The sequence below is a fragment of the Passer domesticus genome, chromosome 22 (assembly GCF_036417665.1).
Source record: "Passer domesticus isolate bPasDom1 chromosome 22, bPasDom1.hap1, whole genome shotgun sequence".
Taxonomy (NCBI): domain Eukaryota; kingdom Metazoa; phylum Chordata; class Aves; order Passeriformes; family Passeridae; genus Passer; species Passer domesticus.
Window position 1 is genome coordinate 5,167,811 of NC_087495.1, and position 26,347 is coordinate 5,194,157.

General features: G+C 43.2%; 1 long non-coding RNA gene across 8 annotated transcripts in view; it reads right to left on the bottom strand.

Annotated features, from left to right (window-relative positions):
• Positions 1-265: 265 nt before the first annotated feature.
• LOC135285056 (uncharacterized) overlaps positions 266-26,347 on the bottom strand; it is a 42,286-nt gene continuing 16,204 nt past the window's right edge. For 4 of the 8 annotated variants that reach the window (XR_010350070.1, XR_010350063.1, XR_010350069.1 and 1 more), the window contains 2 exons: positions 25,736-25,817; positions 21,833-22,113 (listed from right to left, as the gene is read on the bottom strand). This is a non-coding gene — a long non-coding RNA (uncharacterized LOC135285056). Of the gene's footprint in view, positions 744-2,823; positions 2,977-6,757; positions 6,885-21,832; positions 22,299-25,735; positions 25,818-26,347 lie in introns of those variants that run through there. The other 4 variants (XR_010350065.1, XR_010350064.1, XR_010350067.1 and 1 more) reach the window with 4 other exon arrangements.

Sequence of the window (26,347 nt, forward strand, 5' to 3'; positions counted from 1 at the left end):
GGGTAGTGAGACCCAGCAGGTGGGAGAGCCAAAGCAGCAGGTCAGGGTGGGAGGGGAGGCAGACCAAAAAACAAAATCAGGAGCTGGGAGCTCTTGGAGCCATCCACAGCAATAATCACCCTCACAGATGCTTGGCTCTAACAGCCTGACAAGATCCCTTTCTTCACAGAGGAGCTGTTTGATTGCTCCCATACTTGTTTCCATCCCAAATCCCCGGGCTGCAATGTCTTTGTGACACTCCAAACGTCCCCAGAGCTCTTTGAAGTCGAATTTTAATGTGTTTATTGACACCAGTTATGATATTTCAAAACACATGGGCTACAAATTGTTACCATGCACTGTGAGTGTTTACAGTAATCCCTGTATTAAAACAAACTCAGCCTTTCCTGATGATTTTATATCTTCTTACTGACTCACTTGCCTGTGTTTATTTAAACTCCTGTTGAGGGTTTTTTTTAAAATATTCAACACTTTTGAAACATTAAGAAAAAACTGACCCTATCTGCAGATCTCGATACTTTTGAAAGGTTTTGCCTTCATTTTATGGGTGCCACATGGCCCAAATCTCCCTTTTGAATTTTCACTGCATGAAGGAGAAATGGTGTAAAACTCTCTGGTTTTAGTGTCTGCTGGTAAGAGCGATGTCTTAGAAGAATCCCTGGAGAGTGCATGGCTCCTCATCCTGCTCCACGTTCCTCAGAGGGTGCAGGACCCACTTCCATGACTGCCCCCAGACATTCCCTCTGCAAAATAAAAACCAAAAATCCCCATAAACTGTGGCAGGAACAACAGCACTGGGAAAAAGAGCAAAATCAGTGTTTGCTAAATGAAAAAAAAATCTAAATTAGGGGAAATAGATTTCCTTAATAACTCTTAAATTATAAGATTCCCAAATTCCCACACTCCTACATGCCCACATTTCCACATTCCCAAATTCCCACATTCCCAAATTCTCACACTCCCACGGAGTGTGCAGGGTCCTCTGGAGCAGGGCCAGTGGCTCAGTGTGAGTTTTACAACATTCCCCTAACAGGTTATAAAATGCTTCTGTATCTATCTTTATAAGGTCTTTTAAGGGAAAACTGTCTAATTAAGAAATGACACTTGAATTATTTTTATTTTTTAACCTAATAACTATTCACTCATGTCCACAATGCAGGCGTTTTTTGTCTAATTACAAATACTACTTAAACTTATAATACTATAATAGTTATATAATATATATATTATAATACATACATATTATATATATACAGGCTTGTATATATAATATAGAATATAGAATATATCGTAGATTATATAATATGTAATATATAATATATAATATATAATATATAATATATAATATATAATATATAATATATAATATATAATATATAATAGATAGTATGTAATAGATAGTATATAGTATATAATGTATAATATATAATATATATTATATAGTATATATTATAACAGATAAAATATAATATAAAATATGGAATATAATATATAATACATAATATATAATGCAACATATAACAATTTAATAATATAATAATATATAATATGGGTCTGGAGGAAGAGCTGTAAATGACACAAGAATGTAAAACTGTGGTGGAAAGTCTGGAGGAGCAGCTCCACACCCTGAGAATTGCTGGCTGTTTGTACATCCCAACAGTTCTGGGAGCCAGGGGAGTTGTCTGCCTGCTCTGAAGGTGTTTGCACTGCATGTCCAAATAATTAATGCCATTGATGACATGAAAGACAACTTGTGCTCCTCAGTGATTTTGTTCACTTTGGTTTGTGGGATCAGCCCTTCTTTTGTAAATAAGAGTTTAATTCAGCAAAGGGCTGGGAGAGCCCTGAGCAGCCAGGGATCCTCAGCACACAACTCTGGTGACTCTCTTTAACTCATCTTAGCAAATTTCTGTTGGGAAATCATTATTTTGATTTCTTTATAAGAAGCACTTGCAAACAACATTTTTTCCCCAACACAGGCTGATCAGTGAGCAACTCAACCCCAAACACCCACTCTGAGGCAGGAATCAGCACCAAAATTGAACTGACAGATGGGAAAGCAGCAAGTCCCAAGGGGAGCTTCCTGCCTGCTTGTTCTGCTGGGAGCAATTCCAGACTCTGGAATCCTCTGCCAGGGCTGGATCCTCACTGGGAGCCAATATTTGGGTGCAGCAGCAGAGCAGGGCAGTGTTTGTCTGTCTCCCAAGTGCTATCCATCACTGTGTTTACCATATTTTCCTTTTCTTTCCATAACTCCTGGCTTCACTCATGTCTGGGTGTTTTCTAACCAGCCTTGAGGTAATAAATCAAAGCTGTCAGCGTTGGAAGAAAATTAATGTGAGAAGTTGTTCCAAAGGCCACCAACCTTTTCCCTACTCCCTGTGAGCTGTGTTAATCCAGGATTCCTCAACAGCTTTCAAAGTTTTCCTATTTTCACAAAGTCTTGAGGCTCCAGATTCCTTTTTTTTTTTTTTTTTTTTGAAGGGTGGCTTTGTACCCTCCAACAGCCCAAATTCCTGGAGTTTCTTCAGGTGTCAGAGAGAAATGAGGGTGCTCAGCACAACTCCAAAGCTCACCCTGGGCTATCTCCAGCCAAGCCACAAGCAAAACCCAGACCCTGAGCTGGAACACGTCAGGGGCTGAATCTGGGTTGAACTTTTACAGAGGAAAAGGCCAAATAATTAGAAACCAATCCTGCTCCTGTGCCCTGTAGTGATGACGCTGGTTGAATTATTCATCGGGAGTTATTTATCCCAGGAATGTGGCTGGCATTTCTGCTGAATACATTACTTGCAAGTTTTGATTTCTGGTTTCATTACTCACCCTGCTCTCCAGCCCTAACCTCCTCATTTCTGAAAGTCTCTTTTCCAAGGCTGAGAAAAGGAACACTTGGGACACAACCTTCAGCTGATGTGATCCAGCAAAACGCCTCCCTGGGAACGGGCAGCCTGGCAGCTCCAGCATTTCCCTGGAACTCTGGAAAAAACAATGTTCTTACCCCATTCAGCTGCAGATGAACTCCGTAACCCTGGGCAAATCACTTTGTTCCCCCTCACCTCTGGCTGCACATTTATAAAATGGACAGAGTATTTCACTGTAAGATACTGTAAGGCCAGATATGTTAAATTGCCCAGTTACTATGGAAACTGGCAATGCTCCTAATGCAGATGGATGAGTGCAGGAGCAGATGCACCTGACTGAAAAATCATGAGCAGTTGGGAACTTCATTAGGTAAAATCATGGTGTAATCAGAAGGATTGTGGGAGCCACCAAAAATTCCTTTAAGAGAAAGTACCTGCTTATTAATTATTCAGTTGGCTCTGGGCAGACACTGAAGGTTTTCCCTCAAACATTTTCAAACTCAGACATTGGATTGTGCTGTTGAAATTTCTTCTGAGATGTTTAGGTAGCAGCTAAAATTCTGTCCTACCAAACAAAGATCATTAAAGCCAGAAGAGCAATTGCAAAATCAGCCCAGAAGTCTGAAGACTGAGACATATTGAGAAAGAAGTTTAATTCCAAAACTAAAAATGTCACGAGCCACTTAAAGAGAAAGTACCAAGCAACTGCTGAAGGCAACTGTGGCAGCTTTCCCTCTGCTGGGAGACTGCTGTTTTAATTAAATATCCACAAAACATTGCTGCTCCCTGCTTTTGGATCAGAATTCAGCTGTCAGCTGCCCAGCTGGACATCTAAAAGGTAGCTCAGAGCTTTTTCCAAGCAAAAATGGAGCAAGGACTTCAACACCCAGGCCAGTGTGTGCCTGTTAATCTCTGCAGCAGAACCACCAGAGAGAAGCAACTTGTTTCCTCTGTTAATATCCTAAATAAACATGGGATTTGCTTTGTTATCCCTGAAAACCTAAGTGGTGGATTTGGTTTTCAAAAAGGTGTTTCAGATATGGAGGTTCCCTCCCTCCTCCAACACATCAAATTACAACAAATTATTATTATTGTTATTATTATTATTGTTGTTGTTGTTGTTGTTATTATTATTATATGGGTTTTTTCTCTATAATAAACTGGCCTAATCCCATTGTGGTTCCCCCACTGTGGTTTGAGCAAGGCAAACCCAGCCATGTCCCAGGGCCAGCAGCAGCCAGGGAGCAGCCACAACAATGGGGAGGATTTTCCAGCTCACTGTGTGATTTGATCTCTGTAAAAACCTCCCCTAACACCGACTGTAAATCATTCCCAACATCATTCTCCGCCTGTCTGGGAGCACAGTGCAAGCACTAAGACAACCTGAGGATCCCAGGCTCCTTTCAGCACCTGGGGAAGGAGCCTTGTGATAAATTCAGCAATTCCACGGCTCCTGCAGCAGGGACAACATTTCCCACTGGCTGTTCCCTGCACAATTCCCACTGATCAGAGCCTTTTATTCTCTTTATTTTCATTTCTAGCCCAAACTGGTGATGGCTGGAGTGTGGAGGCGCAGTTCCCAGTGGAACAGGGAAGCAGTTTCAGAGGAAAATTCTATGTTTTCCAAGATTTGGTGAAAAGCCTCCTCCTGCAAAAACCCTCCTGGAGCAGGAAAATTCCAGGATGATGGCTCTAAACTGAGAGAGAGCACATTTAAATTAAATATTGGGATGAAATCCTTCCCTGTGAGGGTGGTGGGGCCCTGGCACAGGTTGCCCAGAGAAGCTGTGGTTGTCTCATCCCTGGCTGGGCAGGGCTTGGAGCCATTCAGGTTGCTGGCCATGGTATGAAGAGCTCATGAAAGGGGTCAACCAAAATTTTCAGTGTTTTTCAGCATAAAAATCAGTTAAATGAAAGCTCAGGCATGACAGTGAACCATTAGCAAACAGCTTATAATCAGTTTTTTTCCCCTTTTTTACACACACCTACAAGAGTATTAGAGTTAAATAAAAATAGCAGAGCTCACCAAGTCTATTCAAACATCATTTATTTTAGAGCCTCTGAATAATTTTCTGTAGGCTTCATCAATTCATACACTCACACATTAATTATCCAAACTGGTTGCCTAAATCCCAGCCACTTCTTTGGCTCCAAGCCTATAGTTTTTCACATGTTCCTCATGTAAAAAGGAAGAAGTGTATAAATGAGAAATTAACTACTTCTGTGCTGCTTTAAAACCAAAAACGTATCAAGAAAAACCTGACTTTCAAACCCCTACACACTGCCTTTAATTATTTGCTGCAATTCATTTTGTTGGAGCAGCCCTGTGAGAGAAGATTCTTTTTTGATACAAAACCAGAATTTTCTTGGGGTAAGCAGTCACAATTCCTTCCATTTCTTTCCAAAGCTGGAGGGGACTTACAAATCCTTTTCCCACGGAGGCCAAATTCAATCCAAGCCCCTTTTGGGATGCCCCTCCTGATTCCCTTCCAGGTGTTCACTGTTGGATTAAGCTCTTTTTTGACCCACAGAGCTAGAACTTGTTTCTAGTTCTATTTCTCCCTCAACAATGTCTGTCCTATTCTGTAGCATTTCTAAGTCACCATTTCTTATCTCAAAATTTACATACAGATGCACACCATGTAAGTTTTCTGCCCAGTTTTGAGAATTTTCTACAAATCCATTTCCCACAGTGCCCTGCCTGCCCTGTCTGTGTGTTCTGCCAGTTGATGGGGGAGATTTAAAAAACAAAGACACCAATGGAAAGAATTGTCTTGTTTTACTGTGAATATAAAGACAACATAAAAATAAAATGGTACATCCAATAAAACTGCCTGCTCGGCTTTAGCAATGAGCAAAAATAAGCAAGGTAATGAACGTAATGATTGTTACAGGAGAGAAAGGATAGGGATTGAGAAAGATCTATCATCAATTGTTTAAATACTTTAAATACCATCATCCAGAGTTTCACAGCAAGGACCTGGACAACCCTTCCCAGCACTGGGAAAATCCTACACAGTGCCTCCAATTGTAGGTGAGGTGGCCAAATTCACCCCAAAAGTGGCTCCAGCTTTTACAGGCCCAAATCAGCAAGTCAGGCCTGGAGAGGAATTGTTGTGTCTGCCCAAAATGGGAAAGCAGCAGCTCACATTCTATGTGGAATTTGGAGTTCTACACTAAAGAATTGCAGGATTACAAAGAGATGGGAAACAGAAAAGCTCAAACTCCAAGGCATCATCCCAGCCCTCCTTGTCATTGTCCCTGGGCCATCCCCACATCCTCAGCTGTGCCTCTCCCAGGCACCACAGAACACACCCCAGTGCCTAAAAAGCCTCTTCATTCTCTTACAAAGCCTCAGTGAGAGCAAATTCTCCAAATAAAAGCCAAGAGAAGCCCACGGATTTGAAAACAGGCCCAGAGCCATCATCTCCTGTTCTTTTCTTGCTTGCAATGCCTCTTGATTTTGACTGAAACAGCATCTAATCCCTGCAGTCAGCTTCAAATATCTGTCTATACACATAAATATAAATATATAAATATTTTCCAATTCCAAGTAGCAGCTACTGAGGGAATATTTGCCTACACAGACCAATAAACTAATCCTGAGTGCCAGGTGTGCCATAATAAATTTCTCTCTGCTCTGAGTGGTTTTGATATTCTTGCTGCTATCAAATAGCTCACACATCCTTAAAACAAAACCGATTTGTTCCAGAAAAATCACACTAGAGTTTTATTCTTAGCATAAAAAGCATTGTATTCTTTATATCTCTGACTTCCCCAGGCCAAGCACTGCCACAAAAATAAATTTTTTAAAAGTCCATGGCTGGGAATGGCTGAGTTCTGCTAGAGCAGGTTCCAAAAGCAAGCAAATCCCAGTCTCACACACACATACTTACCAGGATTGGGGATTTATTTCTCCTAATCTAACCTGAATGCCTGTTTGTAATGTGAGTGAATATCTAAATAGATTATTACATGTAACAGCAACAGCTTTCTCCAAAAATCACTGGGATTATTCAAACCCTAGAAGGGAAGAAAGTAGAGAGGAGTGTTTGAGTAACGTGATCTGCCAAAACAGGACGGAAACTCTTTAACAGCACCTTGCCAGAAACAATGCAGGGCTGAGTCTGCTTTAAACAAGATGATTTTTCAGAATATTGTTACTGACTTTTTGTATAGTGTTAGTGAGGTTTGTGTACACTAATAAAAAATGAAAGCTGCTATTAAAAACAAATCAATGGGCTGGGCCTGGTTTTGATCACACCAGAGCTGGCCATTTGCATTGGTATTTGCAGCATCTGTTCCAATTAAGACTTGTTTTCTAGTTTAAAGATATTAGTGCAATCACTAGAGTTCTGTTGAGAACATGAATAGAGCATTGTTCTGGCAGAATGCAGTTAAACAGACTCCACAGACTCTATTAAACAGCTTTGCTGCCCAATTAGAATGGGAAGGAGTCAGGCAGACAGGGCTGCACTGGGTACCCTCTGTTCCACATGGATTTTTATGGATTCATAGTCAATGAAAAGGGCTAACGTGGAACATGTGTGGGGAAAGCACGGGCTGCAGGCTGGCTTGGGGCAGGGCAAGTGGAGCATCCAGCCCTTTATGTGGATTTAATGGACACCAAATTTAATAACTGTGGCCACTGGGTGTAAAACAATGCCCAGGGATGGCAGTGTCTGCAGGAAGGGAAAATGGGTTCATGTGGGAGTGATGCACCAGGGGCAGGAATCACTCCAAAGGCCGAGCACAGAGGAGCCTCAACCCCAATAAATGAATCCATCATCACCCCAAACCACTCTGTGCTCCAGGGATGTGCCCTATAAACTGCAGTTAAGAAGTCACAGCTGGGTGAAGGCAATCCCATGGGCACTGCCCACAACATTTTGGGTTCAACCTCCAAGCCCACAGCTGCTTTCCCAACCACAGGAGTGCTCATCCACCCTGGAGTGCCAGCTCTGTGCCAGCAGGGATTCCCTCAGGGATCCTGTGGAGCAGGATCACCCAAACCAGCAGGTTCTGGATGCCTGGAACCTCCTGGGCAGCTTTTAGGGGAAATATTCCCTGTATTCCTGCTACAGCTTCCTAAAGTGTTCCACACCCCAGCCTGCATCCCAGCCCAGCTGCCCTGACTCCAGCTAATTAGCTCTTGGAGCTTTGATGGATGGATTGATTCCGCAGTTAAACAGAGATAAATTAACTGTCTGTCCAAACAGAGTTTGAGGGAGGAGGGAATTCTGATTAGAAAGTTATTTCATGCAGTGCTGCTCTTCCTTCTCAGCCAGTGCTGAAAACCTCTTGCTTCCCTTGGGGGGGAAGCTCATGGAGCCAACCCAGACCAGCAGAGCTCCCCCAAAATTCTGCACAATCAGGCCTGCAGAGTTCCCCCAGGAATTTAACAAATTCAGTCCTGTACAGACCCCCAGGAATTCAGCAAAATCAGACCTGCAGAGACCCTCAGGAATTTAACAAATTCAGTCCTGCAGAGCTCCCCCAAAATTCTGCACACTCAGACCTGCAGACTCTCGTGAAATTCAGTGAAATCAGACCTGCAGATCTCTCCTGGAATTCAGGATACTCAGACCTTCGGAATTCCTTCAAAATTCCTTCAAAATTCTGCACACTCAGACCTGCAGAGCTCCCCCAAAATTCTGCACACTCAGACCTGCAGACTCTCGTGAAATTCAGTGAAATCAGACCTGCAGATCTCTCCTGGAATTCAGGATACTCAGACCTTCAGAATTCCTTCAGAATTCCCCCAAAATTCAGCCCACCCAGACCTGCAGAGCTCTCCAGGAATTCCAAATTTGTTCCTCAGACCCACAGGGGACACCCTTGGCTTGGGCTGTGCATTGGTAAAACCACTGATCCTGCACTGATCTCTGCAGGCTGAAGAACTCACCTCTGGGATTTAATTTCCCCACACTTTCAGGAGCATCTGAAATGTGTTTTATTGTAAAACCATATAAAATTCAGCAAAAAAAGTTTGATTTTTTTCTGCACTCTAAAGGGCTTTTATGTTAAAATGTTGCTTTTTTGTCCTGAAATGAGAAATACCCAAACATGTTTTTAAAAGGTGCAATTATAGAACTAATGAAAAAATCTTTAACAACTGTGATAAGGGCTTGGAGAAAGATGGGGTTTGTTAGAATTTAAGTACTTTAACGTGCAAATAGTTTAAAAAAACAAATGCAGCCATCACCTAAATATGTTAAACAAACAGGCATCGAGCAAGATGGATTGGAGATCATTTCATGTAAATATTAACTTTTAAAGCCTTCCAACTGACACAATTTAGGCAACAGAGAATGTCCCTTTACTTGCATCCTCGTACACTCAGCAGTTCTGGAAGGGAACCAGGAGAGGAAAAGAAACAAAAACAAGCAAATGCAAGGTGAAAAATAGAATTTAAGGTTGCTGCAGACATGGCCAACGAAAGCTGGCACAGGGCTGGACTTCCCTGGGTGCCTCACCTCCTCAGAAAGGCTCTGGGAATGTTGGCCAAGTCCTAAACTCAGCCAAGCCCGTTGTCTCTTTTCTGGAGTGTTAGAGCACACGGCCCCAGCAAGCGGAGAAAAGTGCCTTGTTCCATGTGAAAAAAACCTTAAAAAGATTGACAAAACTCAACAACTCCACAAGGCTTTTTATCCTTCTTTTCCCCCAGCTCCACAAGGCTTTTTGTCCATCTTTTCCCCTCAAACCTTTTCTCCACCATCTCCCAGCACAAATCCCTGGCACTCAGTCACTGTTGTGATGTCTTGCTCTGCAAATCATCATCAGTGAGTGCTTTGCTCTGCACTCTGAAGGGTGAACACTCAGAGGGACCAAAATCCCCCCCAAAAAGAGAAAAATGAGAAAAACAGGTAAAAATAAAGCAGAAAAGGAACTCTCACCATCATAAAAAGCACATTTCTCTTTCTCTGGTTTTTTTTTTTCCAACTTCAAGGTCCTTAATGAGGCTTAGTCCCACCAAGGAGAACCAAGGATATGAGATTTTTCTTCTCTGTTGAAGAGGCTTTAGATACATTAAAACTAATTACTCCTTGTTTTATGCTCCAGTAGGATGAGAAATTCCCTTGAAGCTGGGATGGGAATTAATGCCAGTGGGCAAATTTTTACTGTGTGAGAAGAAAGGAGAGGCAGTATCCAGTGGAGAGCTCTCTCCACACGGTTTTTGAGCAATCCCAGGGATGGTGACTCCAGTGCTTCCCTGGGGAGGCTGTTCCAGTGTTTAACCACTCTTAAAGTGAAGAATTTTTTCTTAAAATCCAACCTGAACCAAACTCAAGGCTGCTTTTCTTTGTCCCATCAGTCCCTTAGGGTACAGACAGGGCTGAGCATCAGCCAGAGGGAATCACTTTCACTCCTAGGGAGCCTTGAAAGAGAGATTTGGGCTTTGCCAAGTATTTCCAAGGTCTGAATGCAAATTATTATTATTAATAGGATATTTTAGCCTGTCTGGATAAACTGTGCAAACAGCAGCGACATTACCCAGGGCTTCTCAAGTTTGTGCACTTCAAGCAGATCACCTTTCTCTCTGTAAGCAAGGAACTCTGTCTTTATATCACATTAGACTTTTTTTTTCGGTCTTTCCAAAGCTGTTTAGCCTTTTGTTATTATTTTAACTGTTTATTTCTTTAACAGCTCATTATTTTCAGTGGGCTCCTGTGTCTCATTACACACAGTTCAGCTTTAAGGGGAAATGTGTCCTTTATACAGGTTTATTCTGCCTAAAAACATAATCAGAAGTGTTTCCTCCTCTGATAGTCATCTCTGTAAAGACTCTTCTGGGCTTTATGTTGGATTCCTTTTGTAGAAGTGTTTTACTTGCTTGAAGAGACCCAGAGAAAGTCACAAAAACCTCCAGAACACATCCTTGATCTGTTCTGATTGAACCTATGGGCAAGAATTTTCAGTCAAGGCTGGTTTTGGGGAGAAAAAGAATTCTCTTTCTCTTATTTTACTGCTGTTATTTCTGCAGGATAGAAGAACTCAGGTGAGGGGATGTGACTCCATCAGCTCCCTGCCTGCAGGTGGTGAGGCAGGCAGGGAATCTGGGCTGCCTGGAGCACCTTGGGCACTTCAAAAAATCAAGAAAAATGGGAGAGGAGGCAAATAAAGCTGGGAAAGGGGATTCTGGATTCTTCCTGACACTCTGCTTTCTTCCAGGTGCCCAAGGGTGCTGAGGGTTTGAGGGCTTGAGAGGAGAAGATGCCTTTGCAGTGCTCTCACCTGCAGAAATCATACAGAGTGAGAATTGGGGTTCCATTTATCAAGGCCCTTGGATGGAGTGAAAGGTTGGGTGACAATTCCAATTTTAGGGTATTTCCAAAATAAAAATCCAGAATGTTTTTGGAGGGAAGGGCGGGATTTGCTTTACAAAAGGACAGATTTTATTATTTAATGGGTGACAGCAACACCCAGACACTCTCAGAAGGCCCAGGATTTTCACCACTCATTTTCTGTCCCCCAGCAGGGTCTCTGAGCATCCCCACAAAGCAGAAGTGTCTCCAGAGTCACAGCCAGTGTCACACAGCATCATCAGGGACCAGTTCTTTGCCTTTCCCAAATCCTCTTCCTTCCCAAACAGCTCCCACAGCTGTGGGGTGCTTGGCACAGACCCCAGCTCAACCAAGACACTCCTGCAAAAGCAAACTGGTCAAAAAAGAAAAACAACCCTTAAAGAATTTGGGATTCTGATTTTCAGCCCAAACAAATTACAGGGAGAAAGAAGGGCTGGGCAGGGCATGAAGGAGAAAAAGAAGCCAAGCTCTGGAACCACTGAATTACCCTCAAACCTCGGAGCACGGCCAACGCAGCATACGAAGGATTGGCCAGACAGTTCCAAAAATGACACATCACCCTCTTCCTTTCCTGCCTCACTCGTGGCAAACCCACAGCAACCAGCTCTTTTTTTTTGTTTTTCTCTCCTTGTAATGCCCCAGAATTGCCATGAAAGCAGCGAAAGGAGCCAAGGCAAGAGGAGCTGAGGTGCTCAAACATCGCAGTAGCGCCCCGTATTTAAACACCCTCCCAACCCTCTGTTCCCAAACGTGATCCCAGCCAGAGACAGCCCTTTGCCCAATGCCTTCTTTCAAAATACAAGCCCAGCAAAGGCTCTGACCTGTCAGCCCCACTAAGCATTAATTTATTATTTTTTTTAATCTAACCGAGCTCTGCCATACTCAGCCCCTCACAAAGGGGGTAAGTCTCTGCCTGGCGTTTTTTTGGAAGGAAAATGTGGCATGCACCTATTTTGTTTCATTCTGTGCCAGGACCTATAAAGTTACTGTGGGCTGCAGCTCCTGCCAAGTTCTAAAGGTGACAGGGCAATGGGCACCCAAAGGACGCTTCTATCAATGCCCTTTTATTTCCCTCTCTTTCCCCTTCCACCAAACCTTTTTTTTCTAATAGAATTACTCTTATCTGCAAGTGATTTAAACTCTAAGGTTTACAGAAGATTTAAAGAGTGCGAACACAGTTGGAATGTTTTAAACTAACAGTACAAGTTGCATTTTAAGAAAATAATTAACTCCCAGGGGAGGTGTGGTTCTTGGAGTAATGACAGATTCAAGGCTGGCTTTCCCTATATGGAGTTTCCAAATAATAAAATATCTTTGGTTCCCTACTGGTGTCAGATGAGAACCTGTTAGTGTGCTAGTTGCTGGTGGACTGTCATGGGTTTGCTGGGGTTTTTTTGGTGTTTTTTTTTTCTTTTTTCAGTGGGCCCATTAGTGTTTTAAAGACACAGTGCACAGTAGGTAACCTCCCGTGCAAAGCTGCAGCACAAAGCGTTGTAAATGCAGAGTTTGTGTATTTACAGCCTTTCCCCATCCCTTCTTCTGGCTAAAAAAAAAATTAAAATACAATATTTTCTTCTTATTTTGCAGCTTTATTGTGTCTGTTCTTGCTGGGGGCTTCTCACAGCCCCAGACATGAACCAGCCCAGTGTAATCCCAGTCTCCCTCCTGCCCACTGTGGGGGGTGGCAGGGCACAGCCACCTGCCAGGGCACAAGAATGGATGTAAACCCTCCAAATTTAATAACTCCTACTGGAAGCACTGCTCAGGCAATTCAGCAGAGCCTCAGCCAGCAAAGATCCCGTGTAGGACTCTGCCAGGAGCTGAGATGTTGGGCAGAACTTAAAGTTGATTTTATTTTATCTGTGACATGTCCTTTTGAACTGTGGCCACAATAATGGAAGGGAAATGCTGTGGCCCCTCAGGTTCCTGAAGGATGGCACAAAAGCTTAGATAGAGAAGAGAATAATTTCACAAAAAGCAGAATGGTTGCAGGATAACAAGAAGATTCTCTGTGACTTGTGCACAGATCCTAAAATGATGCACATATTCACATTTTAGGAGTGGCCTACAACATATATGTGGTCCACACCTTCTCTTTGTAAAGTGTGAGTAACTTAATGGATAATTTACACATGAGATTCCCAACCTGAAATTTAAACCTGAAACTCCCAACCTGAAAATGAAACCATTTTCTGTGATGTGAGTTACAGCTCATCTCATTTGTACTCCTGTCATTTCTTTTGCCCAATGAAAAAAACCCCAGAGTTATATTCATAATTTCGTAAAATTTTGGTACAAAATTCATGAAACAGCCACAGCAGTGTGTGTAACTCATGATGTAGATTAAAGGAGCCACCTGGACTGATGAGTCTCAGCCCCATCCCTGTTCCTCACAGTTCTCCTACTCAAGTTTAAGACTCCAGCACCACACAGGCACCAGCCTGTTCTCAGGAACACTCCCAGCCTCTCAGGGACAGCTCTTGCCACAAATTTAATTACTTGCAAAACCTTTGGTCATTAACACCCAACCTAAATTCTATTGCAGGTCACAGGCTATTAAAAAAATGAAGTGTCCATGCTCCCCAAACAATGATTTGTTTAACTGGAGCTTGGACTAAACCTGCTGAAGCCACAACAGCACAGGAATCCCATTGCCAATGTCCTCGGCTTGTTCCAAAGCCTGCTGGAAAGCTTGGGAGGGAATTACTTCTTGCTGAACCTTTCCTTGATGCTCCACAATTCCTTCTCCAAGGCCAGGTTGGGCTTGGAGCAACCTGGGGTAGTGGGAGGCCTCCCTGCCCGTGGCAGGGGGTGGAACAGATGAGCTTTAAGACCCCTTCCAACCCAAACCATCCCAGGATTCCAAGATTCCAAGCTGTTTTCCATCCCTCAGGCCACTGAGTGTCTGTCTGGGTGGATAAATGGGCCAAAATGTCTAATTCCCAGGAGGAAACAACGTGAGCCACGTGGCCATTGCTAATGATGAACGTCACAGAGCTCAGAGGACACCTCTGCCCCCTGAATGTTTATCCACCAGCCTGGCATGAGGCTCCCCAGTGCTGGAACAGCTGCAGAAGGCCAGGACAAGCTCCATGGATGCAGGGAGGTGTTTGTCACCTCCCCTGGGGTGGCACAGGCTCCATCAGGGACACCCAGCCCTGCTGCTCCTCAGCCAGCCCAGGTTCTGCTGGAATGGGGCTGGAGAGTGACACGTAACCAAATCTGAGAGTGTGTACTCACAGAGGCACAGCCCCTGCAGCAGGGATAGTTTATTGCTTTCATAATATTTTCCGCGTTTTGAAACACAAACCACATGTTTAATATTTTCTTTTTTTTCTTTTTTTCTTTTTTTTTTTTTTTTCCAAAATTTACACATTGCATTTGCTGGAGAGTTTTTATTCCAGCACCCACAGTCCCAGACCCTTCCCAAAAATGAGGAGAGGGAGGAGAAAGAGACTTCAAAACCTGCTGCCAGAGCTCTGGAACAGCCCAAAATCGCTGGGTGTGCTCCTCCCCTACCTTGATTTTACAGGGCAATAAAGAGGTAATTTGGATTATCTTGTCATCAAGGAAATCATTGACATCCAAACAAAGGAAAGGAGTTTGACAGCTTGGTGCACATGGAAGGGGAGACAGCCAAGAGTCAGGAAATGCTCTCAGCCAAGTCCACTTGGGGTGTAAAACCCTTGAAATTCCTTCAGTTCTACCACAGATTACCTTGACCAAGGGCAGAATAAGCCCCTCTTAGTGGGAATAGCTGAGTACTTGAGTCAAGCCCTAAACTTTTGAATATTGTTCCAGAAGGCAATGGGAGGATTCCCAAATTTTTTAAGCTCTCCATTAAAAAATAATGCAAAAAATCTTTCAAAGCTGAGCTGTCCCTTGGGCCACCCCTTCAGCAAAATTGAGTTTGCTGATGTTGTGGGTGTTGTAAAAACAAAGGAATGATCAAGAATCATGCCCTGGAAGTGGAAGCCAATTCCCTCATGTAAAACCAATGGGAATTAGACACACAAGTGCTTTGGAAAATCCTGTTAAGTAGCTGTGGCATCAGTAGATTCCCTTTAAAGTCTATCACTCTCCACTTGAGTGGAAGGGGTGTGGAATCGAGCTCTGCATGTGATAAGTGAGGGAAAAGCCCCAAAACATCTCGTGAACACCCACACAAACAGGATCCATCCTTCAGAGTCCAAAGGGAATGAGGATGATGAGGTAACATGAGGTGCTCCATGCAGGAACAAGCTGGGAATGCTCCTGGAACACTTTGTGAGAGTCACTGAGCCCCTCTCTTTATTGGTGCCAAATAAATCCCTAAGGACAGCCACCTGTTCCTTGTAGAAAATGGTGATATTGGACGTGCAATGGTCAATCAAAGGATCAGGGAGTTCAGTCTCTTGGGAGACATTTTAAAGAGCAGGAGCTCTGTGTTCCCCAGGCACACACCGTGCTCTGTGTTGCCTTCATTAGGACTAATTTTAATGGGATAAAAGGTTAAAAATACACATAAAACTCCCTCAAAGGGCCTATATTTGTGTGTCGGGGCCACTCCAACGTGGCACTTTCACAGCCACCTCTCTTCACTCTCATTTCCTTGTGGGACAAAATGTAATTGGCGGTTTTGACTGAACTCCTGCCATGCTGCAGCATCTCCAAAACACTGCAGCTGTTGTCAGAGGCACTCATGGATCCTGACAGATGAACAGCATCATCTAGGGGCCAGAGATCAGCACTGGGAATCACACACGGCCAGGAAACCCGGGGGATCTGCTCCTCAGCAGGCAGGGCACTCATCAAGGAGAGGCCACTGCTTTATTCCTGTTTAAAACAACACCCTGTGCAACACCACAAAACCCAAATGCAGCTGGGCTGGTTTAGTGTTACAAATCATCTTTATTTTGGTGGGTTTCCAGCCGGGTGAAATCACCCTGGGCCTAAGGAGGCAGCTCAGAGCTCTGCCCTCAGAGCTGGAGGGATGCACAACACTTTTTTCAGGTTGCAAAATCACAATAACACCACTGAAATCACTGAAAAAGCATCTAGAGATGATGAGTATGAGAAATCCAAATTGGAGCTGGCACATCCTCTGCCTGCTCAGTCCCTGTGCCACCAACTTTGTCCCTCAAGGGGACACCGAAATCACTAAACAAGGCCTAGTCTGGGCCTAAAGGCATCCACAGACAGACATATGGCATAAATATAAATATAATTTATATAAATATAAATATCAGGCACTGAAATCAGTACAAAAATTCCCCTCCTGGGGTTAGCAGGGCCCAGGGTGGCTCTAAATGAGGCAGAGCAGGTTATGGCCACAGCCATGACTCAGTGGCTCTTTGAAATCCTCACCTCCTGCAAGGTGGAGTTGGACTCTCAAACCAAGAGGTTTCTGTAAAAAAACAAAATACCCTTAAAAATGGTGATTCTGAACCATGTCATGGCCAGAGGGGAGCAATGTTCAATGAAAATTGCAAAAATAAATAAGTGAACGAGCCCATCTCCAGGGGGAAATTCCAGTTTCTTGCTCTTGTACTCACACCCCATTCTCTGCCAAGGAATTTGGGCTCTCAGGAATCATGAATGGAATAATCCCTGTGAGGCAGGGATGTCCTAAATAATGGCCAATTTTAGTGTATGAAATTGTGATTTGGAGCTGAAATTCTCACCCTGAGACCAGGAACTTATGCAAACTTCTGCTGACAGGGATCCCATTGTCACGAGTGTGAACTGAGCCACTTGTCTGCCATCGCCAATTTGAGATATTTTATGAGTGAGTGCTTTTATCACAATAACATGATGAAAAATGTGATTTCCTTGTCTTGTCACAGCAGGCACAAAGGATTTTTCTGGGTAGATAATCACACTTTTGGAGAACAAAAGCCTCTCAAACATGGTTAATTGACATGTCATGAAATGTGGTGTCCAAGAAGCACAGAAACAGAACACGGCAATGTCAAAATTACTTTTAGAGACTTAAAAATGAGCATTTTCTGTGAAGTGCTCTTAGCTAGAAGCAAAAAAAGGCAAGAAACCACATAAAGGAGGGACCTGGTCTCAGGTAAAACCCATCCTGACTGTAAATGCTTTGCTAAACTGAGGGTTAACAAAAAAGAAGCTGCTAGAAAGTGACCCCCCCCAAAATAAAATGGATCAGCAAATTTTGATAACGCTCTTCCCTTCAGATTCCCAGCCTGGCCATGGAGAGGCTGAAGGGGGCACTTGAGCTGCTCCAGGAGGGCAGCTCCAGACTACAAAGACACCCTGGGCACAAAGGAAACTGCACCAGTTGAGTGTTTAATGTCCCTAAAAGCCACCCCAATAGAAAACAAATGAATGATGAAATAACAGAGGGCCCGACAGGCCCTGCTCCCAAACGCGGAGTTTGGGGCAATCCCTGGCTATTATTTTCACAATACCTTGCATTCATTACTTTATTTAAAAATGGTGTACTGTGTCTGGAAAACAGGAAGTAAGCCATAAATCTCTAGTTTAAAAGCCATCTGAAGCCTGTGGACCAGATATGTTCTCAATCAGTAGTCAGGCAGTAAATAAACATTTATATACAGCAACTGCTCTCAAGCAGCCTGACCTCCGGCTATTACAGGGCACATAAAGAGGAAATTTGTTTAGTCCCATAAAAGCCCAGGCAATATATCAATAGATTATTAAAAATGGAAACAAAGTAGGCTAATGGATTATATTGATTTTAATAAACATAAGTATATGGGATTCAAAGATAAGAGTCAGATATGACATCCTTCCAAGCTCACCTTTCGGGATATCTCCTAAAATCAGCCAAACTACAGCTGTCAAGGATGGCAGGGGCTGCTATTTTTTGCTTTGCAAATCGACATATTTTTGGCTGAAGGACTTAAATTGGAGGGTTTGCATTTTTATTTCTGTTTGTGAACGATGAGTGCAGTCAAAAAATAAAACTTGCACATCTTTTAATGTTGTCACCATGCAGGAAAAAAAAAATTAAAGCAATTGCAGGCTTTCCTCAGGCATTTTGGCTGGGAGTGCACAGATGCTGCTGGGCTGGGATTTTTAGGTTTTGCTACACTATTGCTGCAGCAAATATTGATGCAGACACTGAAGGCAGAATTTCTGATGCTCTGGAAGCCTCCAGGGTGCTCAGGTAGCCCCAGTGCATCTCTTTGACTTCTTCCAAGCCTGAAACTTGTCTTTATGTTTTAAATAGTTGTTGTGTGTCCTGAACACATGGCTGGTGGTCACAATCCCAATATTTGTCCACTGCTAGAGCCTCTTTTCCTTCCTCTCTTCTCCTCTGGCTTGGGGAGGTCCCTTCATTCCCCATGAGTTCAGCATCGCTGTGAAAAACTAACTCTTGTTTTTAACTTCAGGAAAAGGTTTGTGGGAGAGTCAAACTCTCCAGCCAGGAGTTCTCAGGGGTGAGGGAACAGAGAAGAAAAACCAGGCCAGGGCAGATCAAATGGCATCACTGTCACAACTGGAGGGAGCTGCGAAGTCACAAGTTCCAAACCTCAGAGGAGGGAAGCAGAGTGTTCTGGATGATAATTGGGTCAATGTGATTAGGAGTTTAATTTACCTCAGCAATCAGGCTACGTTAAAGCAGCTCTTGGAGCTAAAGAATGGAATAACAGTCTAAAATCAAAGCTGGTTTTCCATTGTTTTTTCCTTTTGTTTTCCATCAGCAGCAAGGCCTAAGGGCACACCCCCCAATTCTTTACCTAAATTCACCCCTCTCAAAGATCCTATGAAATAAATTAAAACCCCTAATTATGAACTTCCTTAAAACCTGGACTAACTCAGCTGTAATCTCTGTGGAAGGTTAGGACACTTCCCTGGTTTAGGGTAAGAACCTGTGCTCTGCCTTTTATCCTGCTAACCAAACACTGCTTGAAAGCAAAGGAGCTCAGAGCTGAGCTCAGACACTCCTGAGTTTGGATCCACCCCTAGAAACAACAAAAAATTATTGCAAGAAATTATTTATTAAAAAATTATTTATTAAGAAAGTATGTATTATGTTAAAAAATGGAAAATCAAGGAACCAAAGGAGTTCCTTTCACTAAATTGCCAGAGATGAGCAGGAGGTTCTGATCCAAAGGACAGACCCATCCTCCTCGGAGCACCACCTGCCTTTGGCATTACCTGAAAACCCTGAAGGAAGATGCCTCATTCTTATCCTCCACATTTTAAATAAAAACAAATGAATCCTCGGGAAAGGTTTGGTGCACAAGTCTTTCAGGAGCAGCTGAGGGAGCTGGGAAAGGGGCTCAGCCTGGAGAAAAGGAGGATCAAGGGGGACCTTGAGGCTCTGCACAACTCCCTGACAGGAGGAGACAGCCCCAGGTTGGGCTCTGCTCCAGGGAATAGGGTTAGGGTTAGGGTTAGGGTTAGGGTTAGGGTTAGGGTTAGGGTTAGGGTTAGGGTTAGGGTTAGGGTTAGGGTTAGGGTTAGGGTTAGGGTTAGACAGGAGGAGGGGGAACAACCTCAGGCTGGGCCAGTGGAGGTTCAGGCTGGATATTAGGACAGATTTTCACATGGAAAGGGTTATAAAGCATTGGCACAGGCTGCCCAGGGCAGTGGTGCAGTCACCCTCCCTGAAGTGTTCAAAAAACGTGTGGATGTGGCACCTGGGGACGTGATTCTGTGGTGGCACTGGTTTGACAATTGGGCTTGATGATCTTACAGGTCTTTTACTTTAATAATTCCACAATTCTATGATTCCTTTCCTTGCAAGAGGAGGGACTAAAAACGGGACCTAGAAAGGTCTGGGCTTCCCCCCAGGCCAAATTTAGTGTAATATTTATTGGGCTGCTTTTTCTGATCACAAACCAAAAGCTGAGGTCTTCATTTGTTGTCAGTTGATTGCTAAAGAAGAAGAAATGCCTAAACTTACATAAATTTCTCCCACCACTCATTAGCCCCCAACAGCAGAAATAACACCCTTGCTAAATCCCGAATCCACCACAAATTACAGTAATCTGCAATTATAAACTCCAGTGTTAATGAGGCTTGATTGCTCCTTCTTTGTGATGCCACCTCTAAATGCCACTTACATTTTACAGCACGTTGGGGTTAACAATCTGCCTGGGGAAGATCGCTAAGAGAACTCAAATGGACTTTTAGGAACACCTTTGGTGATGGCAATTTGTTACCTGGAAACCAAACACAGCCTCACCCTGGCCAGGGACCCACATCCCCTCCATCCTCCCACCCCGGATTTGGGGCTGATACTGAGCTTTATGCAGGAGGGCTGGGCTCTCTTCATTAAGGAGAGCAGCATCTCAATTTTTCTGCTTGACCTTTCATCAGCTGTGTTTTGGGAAGTCTCTGAGAGGCCTAATTGTGGCATTTGTACCCTCGCAGAGCAGCACCGAGAGCAATAAACAGCTTTTACAAGAGATTAAACGCCCAAGCAGAGCCAAAGCATTTAGATAACTGCAAAAGCCATTTATTGACACTGCTCTGATGCCCAAACCCACCTGTCTCAGACAGAAAAAAGCAGCAAACCCCTCTCACAACCATTCCTTGTGTCCCTTCCTAAGAGTTCTCTATGCTTTTGCCCCAGTTGTATTTCTTCAGCAAATCCAAATAACTTTTTTGGGGGTGGATTGCTTAAGAAAGAAAAGCAGAGCTCTGAGGATGGCTGAGAAATGTTATTTTCAGACAGTGGGTTCAATTGCTGTAACATGGGAAATATTTGACCAAAATCAAAGCTGGATTTGTGCTTCCTTGCTCAGCAGTAGCACTGATCCAATCCATCAGAACAGACCTGGAATGGCCAAACCAAGAAGTGACAGCAATATTTGGGGTGCTTGGGGAGCCAATGAACCCAATTATCCATGGATTTGGGGAGTAGTGTTAAAAAAAATTGGTGGGAAAACACGACGAGAAGCTGCTGTAGAAAAGAGGGAATGAAAGAGCAGGAAAATCTGAAGTTTGACTTCTGTATTTTGCCAGGCTGGACTCCCAGCAGTTGGGGATCCCTCAGAACTCCACATTCCCTTGGCATCAGAGGTCAGGGAAGTCTCTCAAAGAGCTTCAGCACCTGCAGTGTCCCTACAAGATCTGGGTCCAGTTCCTTTGGGTGTCATGAATTAAGGCTAAAACAGATGGAAAAACTGAATTTCCTCCCTTTTCCAAAACCTCTAGAAAAAAAAAAAAGTATTTTTCTTTTTCCTCCTTTTTTTCTTTTTTTTTCTCCTATTTTCTCTCCTCTTTATTTTTTCTTTTCCGTTTTTTTCTTTCCATTGTTCTTTTTTCTCCTCCAGACTTTAAAACTGACAACTAAAAAGTCTAGACAGCCATGAGAGCTTAGCATAAAATGTTCCCAGTGTAATCTCTCCTGGAGTTTTTCTCTAAATAAAAGAAAACCTTTCCTGGTTGGAAACAGGAGATCCAAGGCAGGCAAAGATGTTGAGGGTGTTTGAAGTTCAGAGGGAAGAAAGAAAAATAAACCATTTGTTCTTTGTGTTATTGTCTCTGCTGTGACAGATAATTCCCAATAAACACCAACACATGGAATTCAAACCCAGCCCTGCTCCTAGGAACAGAGAATTCCCAGAGATGTCCAGAGCAGACAATCTGGAGAAGAGTCAGGAATCATCTGCATCCTGCTCCCCACTGAGATGTTCCCTGTGCTGCTAAAAAAAAACAACTCAGCAACAAGAGGAAGGGCTCTGACACTTCAATTTTATTACGATATATGGGAGAAAAGAATGAGAAACTCCAAAAAACTAATGCCTGAGATGTTTCTTTTATCTCAAGCACAACCAGTTAACCCCAGGGTGGGATTGTTGGGTGTCTGTGCAGGGCCAGGATTTGGTCTGGAGGATCTTTGTGGGTCCCTTCCAGCTCAGGATATTCCATAATTCCTTCTCCACCAACACCTGATGTCCCTCCAGCTACCAATGTACTGGGAAAACCAGGATATTGCTGAGTCCCACAGAGGAAAATATCTCCTGTACGTGGCAGAGGGAATGAGATGCTCAAGTAAATGCATTTCTTAATTTTCCTCCTACAAACCCCATCTGCATTTACCCTCCAGACCTCTGGGAAATTCGTCTTCCTCTCACAGGTTCCTGCCAGTCCATCACAGCCAGGTGAGGAGAATTAATGTGTCTCCCACACGAGTTAAGTACATAAACTGTCACGGAATATTAACACAGATATGAAGCTATTAGAACAAACCCCACTCCATAAACGGACTCTAGATAGGGGCAACCAAGATAACAGCAGAATAAAAGGACGCATTAAAGTTATATCCCTTAAAAAAATTAAACAAATCACTTTGATAGTGATAGGCACTTCAGAAAGCTTAGCTGGGGAGTCTGAGGGCAGTCAATAAGGCAGAGCTAATTGGAGAACAAATTGACATTCATAAGCTGGCATTGAACAAACAAGGTAATAGAGAGTTAATGCAGGGAACAAGGGCGGGGAGCAGGAGCCACCCAGCCTCAATAATGGAAAGGGCCCAATTGAGCAAATTCGAAGTGCAAACACTCTGATCTCAGCCTGCTTAGCAGGCTGGCCCAGCAGCTCCCAGCCCTAATAGACTCATTTGGGATGTTGTCTTTAGAGAATGAGTGTGTCAACTGAGAACAGCCACCAAATCTCCATAATGGCCAACGAATCCGGGTTACCGAGAGCAGGCACTGATAAGGCTCAGGTGGGTAAATACTGAGGGCTGCTTGGCACTGAGGGGTGCCTGAAATGACAGCAAGCAACCAGCCACTGCTGGAATAATGGGGCATTAGCTTCAGATCGGAATTGCAAGGAGTCAAAGCCAAAGGAGTCACTGGAGTTAAGCTCTTCCTTCCACAGAGGCCTCTTGCTCCCCAAAAGGAGCTGCTCTCTGCAGGACAAAGTGAACCTGGGACGGTTTGGGACATCTTCCTCAGCCAGACACAGATATGAACACTGAAAGGTTTAGAAAAATTGTGTAATTTAATATTTCACCGTGTCCTGAACTCTCCTAATGCTTCCCACCAACATCATTCCCTCTGGATTCATCAATGTCAAAATCTCAGCATCACAACCAAACTCCTGAAAAGTGGTTTTGTGGGCCAGGGGCTCACCTCAACTTATTGTGACACTGCTGTTGCACAAAAATGGCACAGTCTGACCCTTAGGAGTTCTTTAGAGCCTTTTCTTTCAAGTGCTGGGAGGATTTGAGAACACTGAATGGAACAAGCAGAGAATTTATTCACTTTTCACCTGTCTGGTGGCACAGATTTAGGTCTAGGATGGGCCAGGAGACAGAGAATGGGGAAAGCCAAGGCTGGAGCTCCAGAGATGAGTTTAATTCTCTGTCTACAGGCCTTCAGATACACAGACTGTGTTCATTCCAATCAGTTATGAATAAAAAGTAATTTGGTAATCAGTTCTTGATGTCCTAGCAGTGATCACCTCTCCCACATCTCCCCAGAAAGTCAAGGCCTGACTTGAGAAGTAGAGGTGAAATATTTCCTGTTAAAGTTTCCATCAGGTTTCATGCTCAAGAAGACCCACCCAACTTTGAGAGTGGTTCCAAAAGGGGCTCACTACCTGCTCATGTACAGCCAATTTTGGGCACCTTCATCAACTGCACATCAACCAAACATCTTCCTTCCAGCACGATCCAGGTAAGAGCTGGGAATTCCTCTGCCCTCCTCCCCAGGGGTGCTGGGATGTGCCCAAACTCTTCACCCAGCCTACCTGGGAGGAGCAGGCCCCCACCCAGGCAGGGTGTGCAAGGATTTACCACCCAGCAGCTACCACTGGGTTACTCCTCAGCCAGACCTCCTCATCCTCATCCTCATCCTCATCCTCATCCTCATCCTCATCCTCATCCTCATCCTCATCCTCATCCTCATCCCTGACGTTCAGCCACCCCTGCAACAATCAGCAGTGACATTTCCATGTTGTCTCAGGCACTTGGGCTGAAATTAATGAAGTCCAGCCATCACCAGTTTTGTTTTTTAGTCCTTTTCAATCCATCAGTGTTTCCCCAGTGTTTAGAACCTTCCCTGGCACATGAGTGACTCCCTCTGCCATCCCAATCTGGATCAAAAGGACAGCTGATCCTGGCTCTACAGCTTCCAGGTTTTGGGTTTTTTTTGTTTACTGGGGGCTTGCAGAGTGAAGCACTGCAGGGGTTGGTGATGATCCCCAAGTGCCCCTCTCAAGGCCATGATCTCCAATTCCTTTGAGGCATCAGCTCCTCTTGAAAGCAGGAGAGCCTTGGAGCCCTCAGGGAGTGATTTCTTTGGCTTTGTTTCATCCATTGATTCATCCAGAACTGCCAGTATTGGCCTGCACAGGATTTTCTGCAGAGTTCCCTCCTGTTACCTTCTCCCACAGAAACATCTTTGTGGAGCTTCTCTCAATTTCCCCTCAACTCCAAATTCTACACCCAGAATTCACAACAACTATGACACAAATCAGCATTTTTGCTGCTAAAAGTAACACATTTTTAGTATCTTCCTATGCTTCAGATATTAAACCTGGTTTTTATTCTCATTACTCTGATTTCAATTACCATCTTCAGTAGCATTTTCCTTGTTTCCACCCCAGTTTTTGTTTTTGTTGTTTGATTTTTCATGTTTTTTTTTTCAAACCTGACATATTTCCTCCCTGCTACACATTGTACAAACTGTCTTCCCCAATGCCTTTGCTCTGCACAATCCTGGCTCCCATCCAATCCCAATTTAGCTCTTGAAGACTCTCAAATATACCAACAAGCCACTTTTTTGTCATCAACGAAATATTTATGCTCAGACAGCCCTCAAAATAGATCTGGGAAGATTTTTAGCTATGTCTATATTAGGGGGCACCAAACCAGAAGGGATATAATAAGCAGCAGCCTTTTGCAAGTGAATAGGAAGCTTTTTTTCCTTTTTTTCTCCTTCAAGCAATTCAGAGCTGGATTTGGGACATGGGATGAGCAGCCACATCCCTGATAAAAATAAAAATTTTTCCAGTGCTGGAGATGCATTTCCTCAGTGTGAGGACAACCTCCAGCACAGAGAGCTTTCCAACAGACTCCACTGTATATCCATGATAACCTCATTTATTTTTTGCTGCCATCCAAGGTGCTTGCCAGGCTGATATTGATCATTGTCTGAGTCTCTTAAAGACTCAAATGAACTGACTGTACACCATGAAACCTCAGCAGCCCAGCTGTGAAGGATGGTTCCTCCAAAATACAATCATAATAATAATAGTAATAGTAATAGTGATAATAATAGCGATGATGATAATAATAATAATCTATTTTATATATTATAATTATATAATATATTTAATATATTACATATATTATGTATCTATTATAATTCTATATAATTTTATAATTCCTATTATTATATAAGATATAGATTATAAAAGATTATATAAATTATAATTATATAATTATATAAGATAAAAATAATTAATATATAAGATACATAATTATAGATATAATTATATTTTCTATAAATTATTATTATTATTATCATCATCACTATTACTATTATTATTATCATCACTATTACTATTATTATTATTATTACTATTATTATTATTCTTCCTCACATAATTGATGGCAAGAGTTTCCCTTTTCACCTGGCTGCAGCAGGAATTGTGTGTCCTCTATCGCTAAGTGACAGCCAAGGCTCAGCAGATGCTCGCTGGGGTTTGATCCCTTCTGCAAACAAAGGATAATTTCCTTTAGAAGTGACCTGATTTAGAAGTTGTGTGGGCCTGTTGGACTGAGCCTTTTTCTGACCCAGAGATGGGGCAACTCAGAGGCATTTTAAAAACTTTTATTTCATTTTCAGTCTCATGCGAAGGGTGGCACAATACAGATGTTATAATTCGCTCATCACAATCAAAGCCAACTATTTCCTAATTACATTATAAGTGTTTCTTGGCCTATCAGTTTTTGCCACACCATGCTGTAAATGCCTTAAAGCCTATCTTCTAAAATTATCTCTCATGGGTCCCACTACAAAGCATCTTTCTAGTTCTCCAAAGTATCTAGTCTTTTTTACAAAACCATCCTTTAAAACTTGTTTCTAATTCACTTTCTCTCTCAGCAATGTCTGTCCCATTCCATGGCATTTCTAAGTCAGCATTTCTTATCTCAAGGTTTGCACAGAGATGCACACTGGATCAGCCTTCTGTCAGCTTGGAGAATTCCCTACAAATCCATTTCCCGCATGGGCTGTCCATCCT